The sequence below is a fragment of the Coregonus clupeaformis genome, chromosome 10 (genome assembly GCF_020615455.1).
Source record: "Coregonus clupeaformis isolate EN_2021a chromosome 10, ASM2061545v1, whole genome shotgun sequence".
NCBI classification, from domain to species: Eukaryota; Metazoa; Chordata; class Actinopteri; order Salmoniformes; family Salmonidae; genus Coregonus; species Coregonus clupeaformis.
The window spans coordinates 10,656,753-10,676,387 of record NC_059201.1 but is presented as its reverse complement, the minus strand read 5'-3'; the positions used below and the strand labels follow the sequence as shown (position 1 = coordinate 10,676,387).

At 41.6% G+C, this 19,635-nt stretch overlaps 1 protein-coding gene across 2 annotated transcripts in view; it reads right to left on the bottom strand.

Moving 5' to 3' along the window:
* LOC121574879 (caM kinase-like vesicle-associated protein) overlaps nucleotides 1–6,919 on the bottom strand; it is a 31,429-nt gene extending 24,510 nt beyond the window's left edge. For both annotated transcript variants that reach the window (XM_045223235.1, XM_045223236.1), the window contains exon 1: nucleotides 6,649–6,919. The gene's annotated coding sequence lies outside the window, so the exon portion shown is untranslated. The remainder of the gene's footprint in view (nucleotides 1–6,648) is intronic.
* Between the last annotated feature and the right edge of the window lie 12,716 nt (nucleotides 6,920–19,635).

Genomic DNA, 19,635 nt, shown 5'->3' with positions numbered 1-19,635 from the left:
AAGGTTAATGCTTGTGAAGCACTGGTGACAGGGAACAGATGGTCATGCACAACACCAAGCTAGGAAACAGACGTTGCCTTTCAGAACGCTATGACCTTCGCTGTGTATTTCCCCCTGCTTGGTGGACTTTGATTAAATCAACCTCAATTCACACTAGAGTTAGTATAAAACACCTACATAGAACAGAAAACCAAACATGTTTGATCATTCCATAACACAACAGCAAGGAAATCCTAAAACGGCATGAAATCACTGATGAGAAGAGAACAGTGAGAGATCTCTGCATCCAGCAGGTGTGTGAAGCTCCTGTTTGACCTGCTGTTGACAGGATGGTTATGTTTTAAGCCGGAAATCTCCCCCCCTCTTCTTCTTCACGCTTCACCACCTGATCCGACCATTCTGATCTGATGTTGTTTGTTGCCGTGGTTACTAAGTCCTACATAAGCGTCAGGGGTACAGTGTTGTGCCTTTAGAACGCAACCAGCAGCATCACGGGGTGGACGCATTGCCATCCACACTGTGTTGTACAGGAACAGAGCTAAATTTAGTGTCTGGCTAGTTTCGTCATGCACACCTCACTGGGTTTTTGGATGCAATACAAACCATTTTTTGGTCTCGCATCAAAAGATCAAAATAGGAGGTCCTTCATGGAATGATTTTAGTACCTTTAAATATACTGAATAGTGACTACCCATCAGGTACAACCCAATTTAAAATTGATTTTTATCTGCAAGTACATGAAGCATGACGTAATTTTTTTTCTCCTTGTTCACTGTTATTTATATTAATGTAAACACTTAACTGTAAAATACATACAACCAAGACACTAAATAGTTATTGTGGTTTAAATTTATCAGACTAGGTTCTATGGAAGGCAAACTGATAGGGGTCTGTTGTCTTTCACATCTCTCTGTAGTCCAATCCAATGACAATCAATGACTGGTTGAAGCAGTGCATTCAGAAAGTTTTCAGACCCCATCCCTTTTTTCACATTTTGTTACATTACAGCCTTATTCTACAATGGATTGTTTTTTTAAATCCTCATCAATCAACACACAGCGGCAGGGACTGGTAGACTAGTCAAGATCGAGGGAAAGATGAACGGAGAAAAGTACAAAGAGATCCTTGATGAAAACCTGCTCCAGAGTGCTCAGGACCTCAGACTGGAGCGAAGGTTCACCTTCCAACAGGACAACGACCCTAAGCACACAGCCAAGACAACGCAGGAGTGGTTTCGGGACAAGTCTTTGAATGTCCTTGATTGGCCCAGCCAGAGCCCAGACTTGAACCCGATCTAACATCTCTGGAGAGACCTGAAAATGGCTGTGCAGCGACGCTCCCCATCCAACCTGACAGAGCTTGAGAGGATCTGCAGAGAAGAATGAGAGAAACTCCCCAAATACAGGTGTGCCAAACTTGTAGCGTCATACCCAAGACTCGAGGCCGTAACCGCTGCCAAAGGTGCTTCAACAAAGTACTGAGTAAAGGGTCTGAATACTTATGTAAATGTGACATTTCATTTTAATATTTTTGCTTTGTCATTATGGGGTATTTTGTGTAGATTGATGAGGGGAAAAAACGATGTAATCAATTTTAGAATAAGGCTGTAACGTCACAAAATGTGGAAATAGTCAAGGGGTCTGAATACTTTCCGAATGCACTGTATCTAGCAAATTACAGCATGTTTAAGCAGGAATGAAATATAAATTGCCATAATTTGAAGTTCTCCTTAAACTTTAGCTTTTGTACACTGAACAAAAATATAAAACGCAACATGCAACAATTTCAAAGATTTTACTGAGTTACAGTCAATTGAAATAAATAAATTAGGCCCTAATCTGTGAATTTCACATGACTGGGAATAGAGATATGCATATGTTGGTCACAGAGACCTTAAAAGAAAGGTAGGGGCATGGATCAGAAAACCTGTCAGTATCTGGTGTGACAACCATTTGCCTCATGTAGCGTGACACATCTCCTTCGCATAGAGTTGGTCAGGCTGTTAAATTGTGGCTTGTGGAATGTTGTCCCACTCCCCTTCAATGGCTGTGCGAAGTTGCTGGATATTGGCGGGAACTGGAACACGCTGTCGTCCACGTCGATCCAGAGCCTCCCAAACATTATCAATGGCTGACATGTCTGGTGCGTATGCAGGCCATGGAAGAACTGGGCCATTTTTAGCTTCCAGGAGTTGTGTACAGATCCTTGTAACATAGGGCCGTGCACTATCATGCTGAAACATGAGGTGATGGCGGCGGATGAATGGCACAACAATGGGCCTAAGGATCTTGTCACAGTATCGCTGAGCATTGAAATTGCCATTGATAAAATGCAATTGTTTTTGTTGTCCATAGCTTATGCCTGCCCATACCATAACCCAACTGCCACCATGGGGCACTCTGTTCACAACGTTGACATCAGCAAACCGCCCGCACACACGACACCATACATGCTGTCTGCCATCTGCCCGGTACAGTTGAAACCGGGACTCATCCATGAAGAGCACACTTCTCCAGCGTGCCAGTGGCCATCTAAGGTGAGCATTTGCCCACTGAAGTCGGTTACGACGCCAAACTGCAGTCAGGTCAAGACCCTGGTGAGGATGAACGAACACGCAGATGAGCTTCCCTGAGACGGTTTCTGACAGTTTGGGCAGAAATTCTTCGATTGTGCAAACCCACAGTTTCATCAGCTGTCCGGGTGGCTGGTCTCAGACGATCCTGCAAGTGAAGAAGCTGTGGAGGTCCTGGGCTGGCGTAGTTACACATGGTCTGCGGTTGTGAGGCCGGTTGGACTTACTGCCAAATTATCTAAAACAACGGAGGCGGCTTATGGTAGAGAAATGAACATTCAATTCACTGGCAACAGCTCTGGTGGACATTCCTGCAGTCAGCATGCCAATTGCACACTCCATCAAAACTGGAGACATCTGTGGCATTGTGTTGTGTGACAAAACTGCACATTTTAGAGTGGCCTTTTATTAAATATTGTCCCCAGCACAAGGTGCACCTGTGTAATGATCATGCTGTTTAATCAGCTTCTTTATATTTTACACCTGTCAGGTGGAGGGGTTATCTTGGCAAATGAGAAATGCTCACTAACAGGGATGCAAACAAATTTGTGCTCAACATTTGAGAGAAATAAGCTTTTTGTGCATCTGGAAAATTTCTGGGATCTTTTATTTCAGCTCATGAAACACTTTACATGTTGCGTTTTTATTTTTGTTCAGTATAGATTTGGTCTTCTAGACTCAGATCTCTGCAACCCTTTCAGTAGGGTGTGAGTGTGAAGATTTTCTTTGACATCAGTATTTACTCACATTTTATTGCCGGTAAAAAGTGCTTTACTTTTGTGTTCTTTGATTGGCTAAGGACCTCTTTCCTCAAAATGGTATTGCAGTGCTCTCTGGTCTCTCCACTGTGTGAATGGGACTTCTATAACATATTATTTCCACTCCAATTACCTTAAGCTGATCCCTTGTTTTCCCTCAAGTAAAGTAATGTACGGACATTTGAATGTGTTACTCTAATTATATTTTATAAGTAAATATTACACACACACACACACACACACACACACACACACCACTAATTACCCAGAAGACGCTTCCCAGAAGAAGCTGTTATTACAGACGTTACAGTATGGTGACAGTAAGTGACTTCAGGCATATGTTGATGGCACATGACTTAATCCAATGTAACAAATCTCATTAAACTCAATATTAAAACACGAATGGCTGTTGCCATGTTGCGCAGCCAAGGGCCTTCACCCCTACACATGCTTTAATAATAGGCTACATTATGATTTCCATGCCATTAATTGTCACCCATGGGAATATTGTTCTAACTGACCTTGGCAAGGGTGTCATTGGGGAGATGTGAATTTCCCTTAAAGCCATTTAGTAAAGGGAATAAATGATTGCTTCTCTCTATATTCTCTGATTGAGTCTGTACAGAGGCACTGCTGGTAATACCGTATACCCTGGTATGGTAAAGGAACGGTATGAAGGTATGAAAATCTGAATACCGCCCAACCCTAGTTGAAAATATAGCCGACATATGTAAAGAGAGTGAGAACAGCTGATGCGGGAGTCGATCAGTGGACCGTGCGGTGCAGAGTCGAGTGCCTAACGACCTGTGCCAAAAAAGCAGAATGCATATACACTGCTTTCAATAGGATAGTTGTGGGGGTGGGGTTTCAACATCATTACATAGAACGGTAATTCACACCTATGTTTGCTAGAGACTGCTACTTGAGATTTTGGTAGTTCTGAGATATAGCCTTTACATTGGATGTTTATTAGGAAAAAACAACAGCCTCTCTCCCATTTCGTGTCTGACACATATATCTTTCCAGGCTTCAATTAAGAATTGATCGTTACATAATTTCGACTGGATGCATAATAAAACACAACGCGACCACTACACAGGCGTCATGGAAACCAACACAACGCATGCTACATGTACAGGGGGACAGAACAGAAGGCAGTGTCCGCCTCTTTATTGAAGTGTCTTTCAATCATTATCTTCATCACAAAACACTTACAGATGTACTATCTTAAATTGGGCCAGTTTCTCACAGCAGGGAAATAATCCTGCAGCAATAGGAAATGTGAATTATTATGTGGATTATAATTAAATAGCACATCTTTCGTTAGGTCAAATCAAGTCTGAAGTTTTTAAGTGGAAATTATAAACTTTAGATGCCTTTTTATACCTCAAATATACTACAAGTTTGCATTTCCTAATGCTGAGGAAAATGATCTGTGTCATTAAGGACTAAAGATCAAGGCTCTCTGAGGAGAGGCAGACGATGCAAATCAAATGTACTATTCTTCTGACAGGCCAGCAAAATTTGGTCAGATCTGGAAACGTGGATGAAAATACCATTCTCCTACATTGCAAGGTGCGTCTTTCCATACAGCCGTAACAATATAAACTATTATTAACAGGGTTATTGTTAAAAACTATATTAACAACAGAAACTCTCTTAAACAGGGTTAGTGATAAGCAATGGCTCCATCCAAGCCACTGACCCACCACTGTCATAAAGTTCCTGCTCTGTGACTGCATGTTTGCCATCTCCCCATACTCACCTTTAGATTAGTTCCTCGTCATATAAACTCTGCCAAGGCCATTAGCTTTCACAGCCTGTCAGGCACATCAGGACCCATCATCAGCCCTAAAGAGTGCATGCCATGCCCAACTTCACAATGAGAAAGAGGGGGCATGATCGCATGATAGGCTTAGACTCAGATCACTTACCAGAACAATTATTATGGCATATATATTGTAGCAACCCTGTGTTTAGAAGCACGGATATCGACTGCCACACGAGCATGTTTTTGTAGCACAGTTGATGGCACGCTGGGTTACGGGACAGAAGGTTGTGGGTTCGAAAACCACTGCGGATAAACTCACTCTCCCTGCCTGTTTCATTACACTGGTGTCAGACTTGATTAGACCTTCCCACTGGGCACAGATCTCAGTTCAATGTCTAGTTTTGATTTACATTTGGTTGAGTTGTCAACTAACGTGAATTCAATGTGAAATTAACAAAAATGTTCACAATATCATTGGATTTGGATAAAAATGTGGGTCACAAAAATACAAATGCCCTTATGTTGATGACTTTTTGCAAATCCAATTATTTTCCCACGTTGATTCAACGTCATCACATAATTTTTTTGTTGAAATGACGTGGAAACAATGTTTATTCAACCAGTTTTTGCCCAGCGGGTTGCATCCACGAGCGTGCGTGTGCTTGGCACCCACGAGCATGCGAGGACGCGCTCTTTGGGTCTAAGGGTGCTGCCTGATACCCAACGGTGAGGTATCGCTATATCATATGCAATCTGACTCCTTTTAGACAGTAAAATCACTTGATAGGGTAAAAATGACATTAGCTGAACCACAAGTGGAGGTGGAGAGGGGTGCAACCTGATTAGCACCAAGTCTACATGTGGAATCAAGAATGAGATGTGATATGATAAAGTGACAGGGACACCGTGAGACTGTTATAACCTGCAGAGCTGAGGGCGATGTTGCAGCAGTAGCTGCCATGCCTTAAACTTTGATTTGGGAAAGGGAAAAGTGCACATGGTCATAATATGATCTTAACAGTGTAATTTCCAATAGTCATACATTATTGATGGATTTAGGCTTGCATGTCGTTATTAATTAGTTGTTTGATATGCAATCAAATCTAACGATAGTCTAATTAAAATAAATATGTTTTCATCCGATTCCTGTATTTTCTTTTCAAATTCTATTCTATTCACTACTCCTTTCAAACGTCTCAAGACAATTTTGAGCAAACGCATATGAACTGTTCAGCTAAAACAATGTGAAAACAGTTCACGTTCATGTGTTTACATTAAATGAAATTGTTACATTGCTTTTTGAAATTCACCATTCTTGTATTGTAACTCAAGTTAACCTTCGAGTGGGAATACAACCGGCACAAAGTTTTCAAAACCTGCAACATGCAGTGAAGAATGTCCATCAAGAAAGGCATTCACATTGTAGTGACACCCAACAAAATGCCCCCCAAAAATGTGTCTACGTTTTTCATTTAGAAAATACTTGGGATATCGTAGTTACATTTGACATTTTAACATGTTCAATTTGCAAATGCGCGCTCACTCACCTGAAATTACTCTGTCAAAATTGTGTCCACTTTTTCAGTTATTTTCTTTCTTTACGCGTGCTTTGTGGTAGAAAGAACTTGATGAGCACTAGATTTTCGTGGGTTAGTTAGCAGTGGATACATTCATTCCTTGTGAAATAAAAGAGGTAGATCCTGGCTCATCTGCTCCATCAACTGCTTCTTTACGAGAGCAACACCGCGAGAGGATGAACACCGATGGTAGACAGCCTACTCTACAAACCAACGTGCCTACTAACCAACGTGCAGGCAAGGAAGGCGTGGAGTGTGAGTGTGCATTTACGTGCGAGTCGGGGGACGGGCAAAATTACAGTTCCTTGCAAAAGTATTCATCCCCCTTGGCGTTTTTCCTATTTTGTTGCATTACAACCTGTAATTTAAATGGATTTTTATTTGGATTTCATGTAATGGACATACACAAAATAGTCCAAATTAACTTGTTTCAAAAGATTCTCAAAAATAAATAACGGAAAAGTGGTGTGTGCATATGTATTCACCCCCTTTGCTATGAAGCCCCTAAATAAGATATGGTGCAGCCAATTACCTTCAGAAGTCACATAATTAGTTAAATAAAGTCCACCTGTGTGCAATCTAAGTGTCACATGATCTGTCACATGATCTCAGTATATTTAAACCTCTTCTGAAAGGCCTCAGAGTCTGCAACATCACTAAGCAAGGGGCACCACCAAGCAAGCGGCACCATGAAGACCAAGGAGCTCTCCAAACAGGTCAGGGACAAAGTTGTGGAGAAGTACAGATCAGGGTTGGGTTATAAAAAAATATCTGAAACTTTGAACATCCCACGGAGCACCATTAAATCCATTATTAAAAAATGGAAATAATATGGCACCACAACAAACCTGCCAAGAGTGCACCACCCACCAAAACTCACGGACCAGGCAAGGAGGGCATTAATCAGAGAGGCAACAAAGAGACCAAAGATAACCCCGAAGGAGCTGCAAAGCTCCACAGCAGAGATTGGAGTATCTGTCCATAGGACAACTTTAAGCCGTACCCTCCACAGAGCTGGGCTTTACGGAAAAGTGGCCAGAAAAAAGCCATTGCTTCAAGAAAAAAATAAGCAAACAAGTTTGGTGTTCGCCAAAAGGCATGTGGGAGACTCCCCAAACAAATGGAAGAAGGTACTCTGGTCAGATGAGACTAAAATTGAGCTTTTTGGCCATCAAGGAAAACGCTATGTCTGGCGCAAATGGTTATGCACGCTAAAGTTTGCTGTTTTTATGTCTTATTTCTTGTTTGTTTCACAATAAAAAATATTTTGCATCTTCATAGTGGTAGGCATGTTGTGTAAATAAAATGATACAAACCCCCCAAAAATCCATTTTAATTCCAGGTTGTAAGGCAACAAAATAGGAAAAATGCCAAGGGGGGTGAATACTTTCTCAAGCCACTGTAAATAGCCATATTAGACTGAAAAATATAAGGTAATTTCATCAAACTTGTGAGTCTCTCATGCCCATTAGTTGCTCATTCAACATATTTGCTGCTACTTCACTCAATCCCGTTTTAAGTCTCCCTTCCTAACTGTTTTACCTCCTTGCATCTGCAGAAACCCGAGCCTTACTTATAATTCAATACTACACAAATTGGTTTAATTATTTGTTTACTAGCTAACTAAAGGGTAATACATTAAAAACAAGTCCCTAGCGGACTGACAACAACATGACTGCTTGTTACAAAAGAGGGAGAGGGAGAGGGAGAGAGACAGGGACAGAGACACTTAACGTTGGTACATTTAGAAACTACTCTCACTTATAGTTCTCCTATACTTTGCTCACGAACCGCATGGAGTAAGAAATCATGAATGTATTTACGTGAGGTGCCGCCGTGTAGCTCACTCTCGGAACCGGGCCGCTCTGGAAAGGGAGTTGGTTGGGTCTTCTCGCGGCTCGCTCGTAAGGCTCTGATTGTCCAAACAGTTACAACAAGTCTTCTACTGTTGTTCTCCTCTGTAGTTGTCCGATTTCCCGTAACTTGTCATGTAGTCCTGAACAGAACTACAGAATGGATTTCCCTTCCACTCGTTCTGGAAGATGCTTCTTTGAAGATAGGCTAGCCAGCCGCGTCGATGGTTCCCTAGTGGGGTGATGAGAGTAGCGTTGTAGGATGGTTTGAATAGAGTAGTAGAATGGTCCCACTTAAATTCACTTTCGAGGATACTGTACTTATGACAGCTAATCAGCCGTACCAGTGATTATCCTGGAGGGGAGTTTTCTTCTCCACCTCGTGTTGCAATTCAGAGTTCAAACCACTTTAAACGCGTAGCTGCAGCTAGGCGTCTTTCTTGTGTGAATGTTAAATTCTTTACCAATCCTGGTCGAAAGGGGCGGTTCCGTCAGGCTGACACGCTCTCTGACCTCACTTTGGGGCGTGACTACTTACTGTGCAAAGTTTATGGAAAATAATGATCTCTAATGGCTTCTTAAGTCACATCCCTATCTTAACATAAATACTTTCATACTTTTTCATATTTCATGCACAACTCATCGGATGGAAACTTCGTACATGTAGTGAGTATACTTTCCAAGTTACAGTATTTCCTTTATAAACATTTTAATGACATCACAAAATAACAAACAGAATGACCTTAGTGTCCAATAGATCGCCTCTGACCCTTCCCCATGTTCTATGTTAGAAATATTGTTCCAGTATTCGCTTTAGAATGTGTTAGAGTTTTGGCGGGAAAAGTCTGTGGAAACAAAGGCACATTCCTCTAGTGGTTTTGCAGAGGGAGACCTGAATCTTCTCTCTGTGATTTACAACAGGGCGTGAGGTGTCAACCCCCCACCAGGACCCTCCTCTCTCCCTCTGCGGGTGAGAAGGGGTCTGGTTGAAGGTATTCATTGCAAACCTGATCTGACCTATTTGGATCCTCACAGGACAGTCATGACAATAATGATATTCAATAGGCTACATCTGTCAGTACAAACTTTGAGGAATTATGTCATTTACATCATTTAGATTTTTATATTGCTCTCTGGCGCCAACATTTTTTGCACAACACCATGAGGGGGATTTTTGTCTGTGTGGGGGGCTACACTGTCCCACAAAATCAACCTGCTGATTATTTTAAATGTTGTCACCCGAACTGGTAATGGTCATCCCATGTGGTTTATGTGTTCTTCAAACCCACTGCGGATGAATCTTCAGTGTGGCGCAGCATCAGGATGATACAGTCTGCTGTGTGAGAGGCCCCCTTGGGCTAATGTGTCTGTCTGAATCAGATGCTTGCCTGTCCCTACCAGGGCGCTGTTATGTTGCAGAGGAGGCGTGGGTGCTCCATAAGGTAGGCAACAACAAAGAGAGATGCCATAAGAACAAGAACAAGCCATGATGCACATTGTACTGTATGAAACATCTATCACATCTACATGCAGGTTAATTGTCAATTTGATGTCACTAGGCCAGGTAATGTTATGAAATGTACTGAATATGTCTTTCACTCTATATTTTCTTACTATCTTGTTATCTTCTCCTCTAACCCTCTTGGTACCTCCACACCTGGCATGTGCACAGATAGAGGTCTAGGGGTTACCTTAGCACCTGGCCTTCTGCCCCCTATGAGAAAAGTACCCTTTTAGATTGGTGGCATTTTTTAATTATTTCACTTTTAGTCTATTTTCTGTCTTCTTATTTAAATGAATTGGCCATCAAATAAATGTAGATGTTTTTAATCTTGGAAAATTACCCCTCCCCTGCTCCTCTGCCCCCAAGTGAGCATGCACTGCACTCCTCCTGCAGCACTGCACTCCTCCTGCAGGCAGAAGCTACCGGCACCGAATGGTAGTGTAGAAGTGGCTCCCTTTTGAGTTGCATGTGTCGTCTTACGGTCAGGAACAGGGAAGGCTTCAATTCAACTATTTGTTAGTAGGCATAAGAGGCACATGTCAGCAGCAGAGCAAACTCCAATCACAGGTAAGGACTAGTTAGAAAAGTTTCAACAGCATAGCTAGTTAGCTAACTGGCTGATTTACATAATCTACATTCGCTATGATCATCTGATAGCCCTCCCCTCTTTGCCCTCTCTTGGAGCAGTAGGCTATACGATTGTTTACATAGTGTGTGATTCTGCAGAAAATAAAGGCTTATGGCCAAAAATATTTGTTGAAATTTGCCTATTGGAGCATTAGATAATTAGCTAACCATTTCTAAATCGATCTGGGGGAGCATTTTTCACTTTGAGCACCCACTCTTCCTCACAATATCATTTATTGCCCTTTATAACCCTTCATTCCCATAGCCTGTTACATTCCTTTCCATTACTCTCCTCTCCCCACTCCTCCCTTCCTTACCTGCCTCATCCAACCTATCCTATCTCCTCACATCTCCCCATTTACACTAGGCTACCTAGTGTGTGTGTGTGTGTGTGTGTACGGTCAATTACAGTACTGTCAATTACAGTCAGTGGGCTGACTCACACAACTCCCCAGGAGACTTGTCACCGTCTTACTCCAGTGCTCTAGTCTAAACCATACTAGGCAGGCTGGGATAGCCACAGCAGCACTGGCCCAGGATGTCCAATTACTCTACAACAAGCTACCTTGTCTTTAGAGTCTGTTGGTCTCTCAATGTTTCCCTGTTTGAGCTGTTATAATCGATCAATTAGAGATAACAGTGCATTGTCGAACAGGTGTTCATTTTGGGTTGACTCATGTACGCCGTTGTACGGTCAGTATATCATGCATGCCCGAGCAAATTAACAATTGCTATGGGCAAGTTGAGCTTAGAAAATGACTCATATCCCTGATTTTACTATGGTTATAACGAGCACTGTTTTTATTTTACACTAATAATAATAATACAATGTCCCTCCATACAGTAATTCAAAGTATTTCTGACATGCAACATTAGATGAAGAATGTTATCACCACTTTTCTCTTTTTCGTGGGTCTTGACAGTTGAGTTTCTGCATCAAATATTGCTGCACAACTTCCGCTGCTACAGTGCCTTCAGAAAGGACAGTGACTTCGGAAAGTATTCAGACCCCTTGACTTTTTCCCCATTTTGTTACGTTACAGCCTTTTTCTAAAATTTCTAAAATATTATTTTTTTCTCAGCAATCTACACACAATACCCCATAATCACAAAGCGATGACAGGTTTTTAGACATTTTTGCAAATGTATAAAATAAAATAATCAATTTAATCCATTTTAGAAGGCTGTAACGTAACAAAATACTTTCCGAAGGCACTGTATTCACAACCCTTGACTTTTTCCACATTTTGTTTTGTTACAGCCTGAATTTAAAATTGCTTAAACACACAATACCCCATCATGTCAAAGTGGAATTATGTTTTTCTAAATTTTTACAAATTAATTACAAATGAAAAGCTGAAATGTCTTGAGTCAATAAGTATTCAACCTCTTTGTTATGGCAAGCCTACATAAGTTCAGGAGTAAACATTTGCTTAACAAGTCACATAATAAATTGCATAGACTCACTCTGTGTGCAATAATAGTGTTTTACATGATTTTTTGAATGACTACCTCATCTCTGTACTCCCCACATACAATTATCTGTAAGGTCCCTCAGTCGAGCAGTGAATTTCAAACAAAGATTCAACCACAAAGACCAGGGAGGTTTTCCAATGCCTCGCAAAGAAGGGCACCTATTGGTAGATGGGTAAAACTGTATAAAAAGTTGACATTGAATATCCCTTTGAGCATGGTGAAGTTATTATTTATACTTTGGATGGTGTATCAATACACCCAGTCACTACAAATATACAGGCGTCCTTCCTAACTCAGTTGCCGAAGCGGAAGGAAACTGCGCAGGGATTTCACCATGAGGCCAATGGTGACTTTAAAACAGTTACAGAGTTAAATGGCTGTGATAGGAGAAAACTGAGGATAGATCAACAACATTGTAGTTACTCCACAATACTAACCTAAATGACAGAGTGAAAAGAAGGAAGCCTGTACAGAATACAAATATTCCAAAACATGCATCCTGTTTGCAATAAGGCACTAAAGTAAAACTGCCAAAAAATTAGCAAAGAAATTAACTTTTTGTCCTGAATGCAAAGCGTTATGTTTGGGGCAAATCCAATACAACACATCACTGAGTAGCACTGTCAATATTTTCAAGCATAGTGGTGGCGGCATCATGTTATGGGTATGCTTGTAATCATTAAGGACTGGGGAGTTTTTCAGGATACAAAAGAAACAGAATGGAGCTAAGCACAGGCAAAATCCTAGAGGAAAACCTGTTTCAGTCTGCTTTCCACCAGACACTGGGAGATGAATTCATCTTTCAGCAGGACAATAACCTAAAACACAAGGCCAAATCTACACTGGAGTTGCTTACCAAGAAGACAGTAAGTGGCCGAGTTACAGTTTTGAGTTAAATCTACTTGAAAATCTATGGTAAGACCTGAAAATGGTTGTCTAGCAATGATCAACAACCAATTTGACAGAGCTTGAAGAATTTTGAAAATAATAATGGCCAAATGTTGCACAATCCAGGTGTGTATTGTGAAAGACTACCAGCTGTAATTGCTGCCAAAGGTGCTTCTACAAAGTATTGACTCAAGGGTGTAAATATTTATGTAAATTTGATATATCTGTATTTCATTTTCAATTTAAATTTTGGGGTATTGTGTGTAGGTGGGTGAGAAAGAATATATTTAGTCCATTTTAAATTAAGGCTGTAAAACAACAAAATGTGGAATAGGTCAAGGGGTATGAATACTTTCTGAAGGCACTGTATATATATGACAACAGATAAATGATGTGGGGAATAAAAGCTTCCATCAACGTACCCTTTTCCTCAAGGATTCTATTTTTAAACTTCTTCGTGACTTCCCTGAGTTCATCTGTCGAAACTCACACTCATCAATTATCTTTGCAAAGTAAATAAATGAATAATGCTGAAGGATGTAGTGCAAATTGTACGCCATCGGAGACCAGTGTGACTGGGACCTATCGGGAACTTTCATTATTCCTTTGAAGGGGGTACAGAGAGTCCATTTCAGATCAAGCTCCAAGCAGTGGTTGGACGACAGCTACAGTATATGTGTGTACTATAGCAGGTTGACTCCTTACTTCCAAAAACTGCATAGAAGTTTAGAAGTCCTTTGCCATGGAAAACATTGGGCAGTATTAATACTACTGATACTACTATACACTGTGCAACACAACATAAGCTGACATAATGTTATATGAAATTACTGAGCCACAGTATCAAAATAGCATAATAACTAAGTTGATTAAATATATGATGGTCTAACAAAAAGCTGTTGCGTAATTTCATTCTGGAATCCGGTGGACCTATTTCGAGGACCATTTTCGCTGAGACCCCTCTATATGTAAGTGGTTGATTCGTCAGTGGGGGTCAAAGCAGGCCCCAAGTGTGACAGGAAAATGGATGCGACCATTCACAGCACCCTGCAATTATGTGGAGGTAGATGGAGAGAGAGGGCCAGGGGGGCTTTCAGGCTGATAGCAGACAGACAGGCAGACAGACAGACATACAGATAGGCAGGCAGACTCTCTGGAGCATTAGCTTATATAACAATGAGTGTCTCTCTCCCAAAATGAGTCATCCTGCTGAAGGACTGTTGAGATGACAGGAGAGAGTGGCGGAGCACCCTCAACCTGCTCCCCGCCCACCACTAGGTGCCTCCTACTCTCTCCGTCCTCTGACTCCCAGCCTCGCCTCACCCCCTCTGACAGTTGTGGTTACCACAGCAACGTCCCGGGAGTGGCATTGTTTTGTTGCACAGGTGATCTTTTTTTTCATTCTTTCACCATCCTCGTTTACGCCCCCCTCCTTGTCCCACCACAACAGTGCCCACTCAATAAGTTCTGGGACAAGATGAGTGGACTTGTGGGCTACAAGTGTCCCTATTTGTGGTACTCACTGTAAATGATGAAGCACAGCAGTGTTTAGAGTTAGCTGAATGTTCCTCTGCAGATACAACAACAACAACAACAACAACAACCCACCTCTCCTTCCTAAAGTCCAACACCTACAAGAGACTGCTTCATTTTACTTCAATGTATGACAATACTAACACCAATTCCCTTATGTCACCTATGGGCCATAGATGGGCACAGGTTTGTAGGCTTTCTCTTCTCCCAACCTATTGTGGAGTCTGTTTTAATTTTAAGTGAGTCACCTCTCTGTTGTTATACAATCATAAATAACTCCAGGTATGATCTGTTCTTACACCTTATAATAAGGAACTGTCCTAAATCTCTTTAATTTACCCCCAAAAAGCAGTGGCCCTCGAAATGCAATCCGGAAGATAGTTATCAATGACAGTTCATACTCAGCATGCAATTATAGAGATCATCATCCCCTTAGCTATTCAAACAGATGTACCACTATAATTACAACACTATTATTCTGAAGGAGAAGCATTCAATGCATGACAGGTGAATTTATCAGAGTTTCGATAAACCCAGCTCCCTTTGATAAAATACCAGCTGTGTCATCTTTTGTTCAGGGTTGACACAGGCAGGGAGGATATCATTAGCGTACTCGATATCTTCTCAACAGTTAATTCTAGTTGTTCTATCACGTGTAGCATAACTATGGCAACCCTGACCATCTGGGTCAAATTGAATGTAAGAGTAAGACCTCAAGTCAAAGCAGAGGACTCTCTTGATGGTTTCTCTTAGAAAAAAAGGTGCTATCTAGAACCTAAAAGGGTTCTTCGGCTGTTACTGTAGGAGAACCCTTTGAAGAACACCTTTTGGTTCCAGGTAGAATCATTTTGAGTTCCATGTAGAACCTTTTACAGAGAGGGTTCTACATGGAACCCAAAAGAGTTCAATCTGGAACCAAAAAGGGTTCTACCTGGAACCAAAAAGGGTTCTCCTATGGGGACAGCCGAAGAACCCATTTGGAACCGTTTTTTTCTAAGGTGTTAGAAACTCCCCACTCTGACAAGCATGGTCAGAAAACACTGCATACCATAACAACTACATCAATAGTAAAAATTTAATTGTTCATCAGGGCACTTAACAGTGCGTTCGGAAAGTATTCAGACCCCTTGACTTTTTCCACATTTTGTTATGTTACAGCCTTATTCAAATTTTTTTGTCATTTAGCAGACACTCTTATCCAGAGCAACTTACAGTTAGTGCATATATTATTTTTTTATACTGGCCCCCCGTGGGAATCGAACCCACAACCTTATGCTCTACCAACTGAGCTACATCCCTGCTGGCCATTCCCTCCCCTACCCTGGGTCAATTGTGTGCCGCCCCATGGGTCTCCCGGTCGCGGCCACAACAGAGCCTGGATTCGAACCAGGATCTCTAATGGCACAGCTAGCACTGCGATGCAGTGCCTTAGACACTGCGCCACTCAGGAAGAGTGGATTCAATTGTTTTTTTCCCCTCATCAATCTACACACAATACCCCATATTGATAACGCAAAAACAGGTTTTTAGAAATGTATGCAAATAAATTAAAGGAAAATAACTTAAATATTACATTTACATACGTTTTTAGACCCTTTTTTGAACTCAGTACTTTGTTGAAGCACCTTTGGTAGCGATTACAGCCTTGAGTCTTCTTGGGTATGACGCTACAAGCTTGGTACACCTGTATTTGGGGGGTTTCTCATGCTCTGTCAGGTTGGATGGGGAGCGTCGCTAACATACTTACTCAATTTCCTGATGACTTTGAGGCTCCACTGCTCACGGAAACATCTTGGGACTTTTGGGAACTTTGGAAGAATGCGACAAACTGTTGGCTCTACTACAATAGGATCCCTTGATCCTTCCTTTGGTGGACACATCCACTCTGACATACTGTAGGGTACATTTAAAGATGGCTGACATCTGTAATATTTATAACGTTGCTTGTTTGAATAATTCATGACAACTTGCTGAGAGCCACTGTAAATTAGTCAGCTGGTTCGCAAAGCCTGCTGGGCGTGAGATGGAGGGTTGGATGGTCTGCTAGTGCAGGCCACCTGTGCAGTGTGTAAACACAGTGGGCGAACCAACGCTGAGGCACATTTAACTCTGCTCTCAAGTGACGCAATCCTCACAGACGGTACGTTTGATGATTTGCGGTGGAGTTTAATTTCAGTCCATACTCATTTATAAACAGTATAACCTACATGTGTTGGCCAAAGAAAATAAAGAAAAGTTTGAATTTGTTTCAAAGTGATTGACTACATAGATTATTATTATTTTACAGTGAGGGAAAAAAGTATTTGATCCCCTGCTGATTTTGTACGTTTGCCCACTGACTAAGACATGATCAGTCTATAATTTTAATGGTAGGTTTATTTGAACAGTGAGAGACAGAATAACAACAAAAAAATCCAGAAAAACGCATGTAAAAAATGTTATCAAGTGATTTGCATTTTAATGAGGGAAATAAGTATTTGACCCCTCTGCAAAACATGACTTAGTACTTGGTGGCAAAACCCTTGTTGGCAATCACAGAGGTCAGACGTTTCTTGTAGTTGGCCACCAGGTTTGCACACATCTCAGGAGGGATTTTGTCCCACTCCTCTTTGCAGATCTTCTCCAAGTCATTAAGGTTTCGAGGCTGACGTTTGGCAACTCCAACCTTCAGCTCCCTCCACAGATTTTCTATGGGATTAAGGTCTGGAGACTGGCTAGGCCACTCCAGGACCTTAATGTGCTTCTTCTTGAGCCACTCCGTTGTTGCCTTGGCCGTGTGTTTTGGGTCATTGTCATGCTGGAATACTCATCCACAACCCATTTTCAATGCCCTGGTTGAGGGAAGGAGGTTCTCAGCCCCGTCCATCATCCCTTTGATGCGGTGAAGTTGTCCTGTCCCCTTAGCAGAAAAACACCCCAAAGCATAATGTTTCCACCTCCATGTTTGACGGTGGGGATGGTGTTCTTGTGGTCATAGGCAGCATTCCTCCTCCTCTAAACACGGCGAGTTGAGTTGATGCCAAAGAGCTCGATTTTGGTCTCATCTGACCACAACACTTTCACCCAGTTCTCCTCTGAATCATTCAGATGTTCATTGGCAAACTTCATTGACCTTGCGGGCGCTGCAGGATTTCAGTGCTTCACGGCGTAGTATGTTACCAATTGTTTTCTTGGTGACTATGGTCCCAGCTGCCTTGAGATCATTGACAAGATCCTCCCGTGTAGTTCTGGGCAGATTCCTCACCGTTCTCATGATCATTGCAACTCCACGAGGTGAGATCTTGCATGGAGCCCCAGGCCGAGGGAGATTAACAGTTATTTTGTGTTTCTTCCATTTGCGAATAATCACACCAACTGTTGTCTTGTAGCCCATTCCAGCCTTGTGTAGGTCTACAAGCTTGTCCCTGACATCCTTGGAGAGCTCTTTGGTCTTGGCCATGGTGGAGAGTTTGGAATCTGATTGATTGATTGCTTCTGTGGACAGGTGTCTTTTATACAGGTAACAAACTGAGATTAGGAGCACTCCCTTTAAGAGTGTGCTTCTAATCTCAGCTCGTTACCTGTATAAAATACACCTGGGAGCCAGAAATCTTTCTGACTGAGAGGGGGTCAGATACTTATTTCCCTCATTAAAATGCAAATCAATTTATAACATTTTTGACATGCATTTTTTTCTGGATTTTGTTGTTGTTATTCTGTCTCTCACTGTTCAAATAAACCTACCATTAAAATTATAGACTGATCATTTCTTTGTCAGTGGGCAAACTTACAAAATCAGCAGGGGATCAAATACTTTTTTCCCTCACTGTATCTCAACAGTAACTATAATGCTGTTGACAGTATTAGTGTGGTATTTGCAACACTGCCATTGATGTTTCAATTTTGAGAGTGACAACACTGTTGGAGTCCTCTTTAATGTCATAGAAATGTTGTCCTGACCTCTGCCATTTTCCTCGAAGTTTCCCCAAAGAGTTAAGCAGCACTGGGTCTCTCAGTCGCTCGGTCTCTCGGTCTTCTCTCTCTCTCTCTCTCTCTCTCTCTCTCTCTCTCTCTCTCTCTCTCTCTCTCTCTCTCTGTCTATCGTTCTCTCTCTGCCCTTAATAACACAGCCATAATTCAATTAGAACGCCTGTCTCCCAACGTTGGCAGCTGTGCTCGATAGATGGGGAGTCAGTTGGAATAAATAGTCAGCCTTACGCTCCTTATCTTTCATTTCTCTGATGATCATTCAAAATCACATCGCTTGTCACATGATGTGTGGTTTTCCTATCGTTCCTTTTACTTCATTCACACAGGGGTGTTTCATGTGAAAAGTCAGGGTGATTCTTTCCTGCTAATGTCTGATACATCGCTAATCGATCACCGTCGATTGATGCCACAGCCCTTTGAGTGACGATACGATATGCAATCTGTTTTCCCTGCGGTTCTTTACACATTATTTGAGTGATGTTTTCCCAGAATTTTCTCATGGTTTTCCATGGAGATTTACAAAACAATCTCATTACGATGAAGAAGACCCTTAGCTCAATTGTCCCCATTGGGAGTCTCCATCAACATCCATGCAGTGCGTTCCTTTAATGTGATCTACAGTATATCCGTTTTATTTAGCCATGAGCTGGCTGTCTGTGTTGCTGGAGCAGTGGACATGAAAGTGGGATCTATCTGCATCACACAGCCCACTGTGATGGCTCTAGCTCTGCTGTCCCTTCAGTATGTTACCATGGCTGCATGCATCCAGTCAATGCAGGCTTTGTTTTCACTCCATTCATAGTACTGTAAGTTCTTTTCTTTTCTTTTTTTCGCAAGATTTGAATTGAATCTGCTCAAATTCAAACTGATCAAAAACGTATGACAATTACAGACACAAACAATGGTGATGCAAAGCATTAAGTTCTAATCTTCTCTTTTTCCCGTTTCTCACTCTCTCACACACATTGGGTATTCAATGGATTGAAGCACATGTGTAGAATGGTAATAGCTCTCAGCCGAGCTTCAATTTGTTATGTTATTAAGAGGATTTTTTTTTTTTCCAGGCTGTTAAGATGCTCACAGAAGATGTGTCAACTTTGTTGTCAT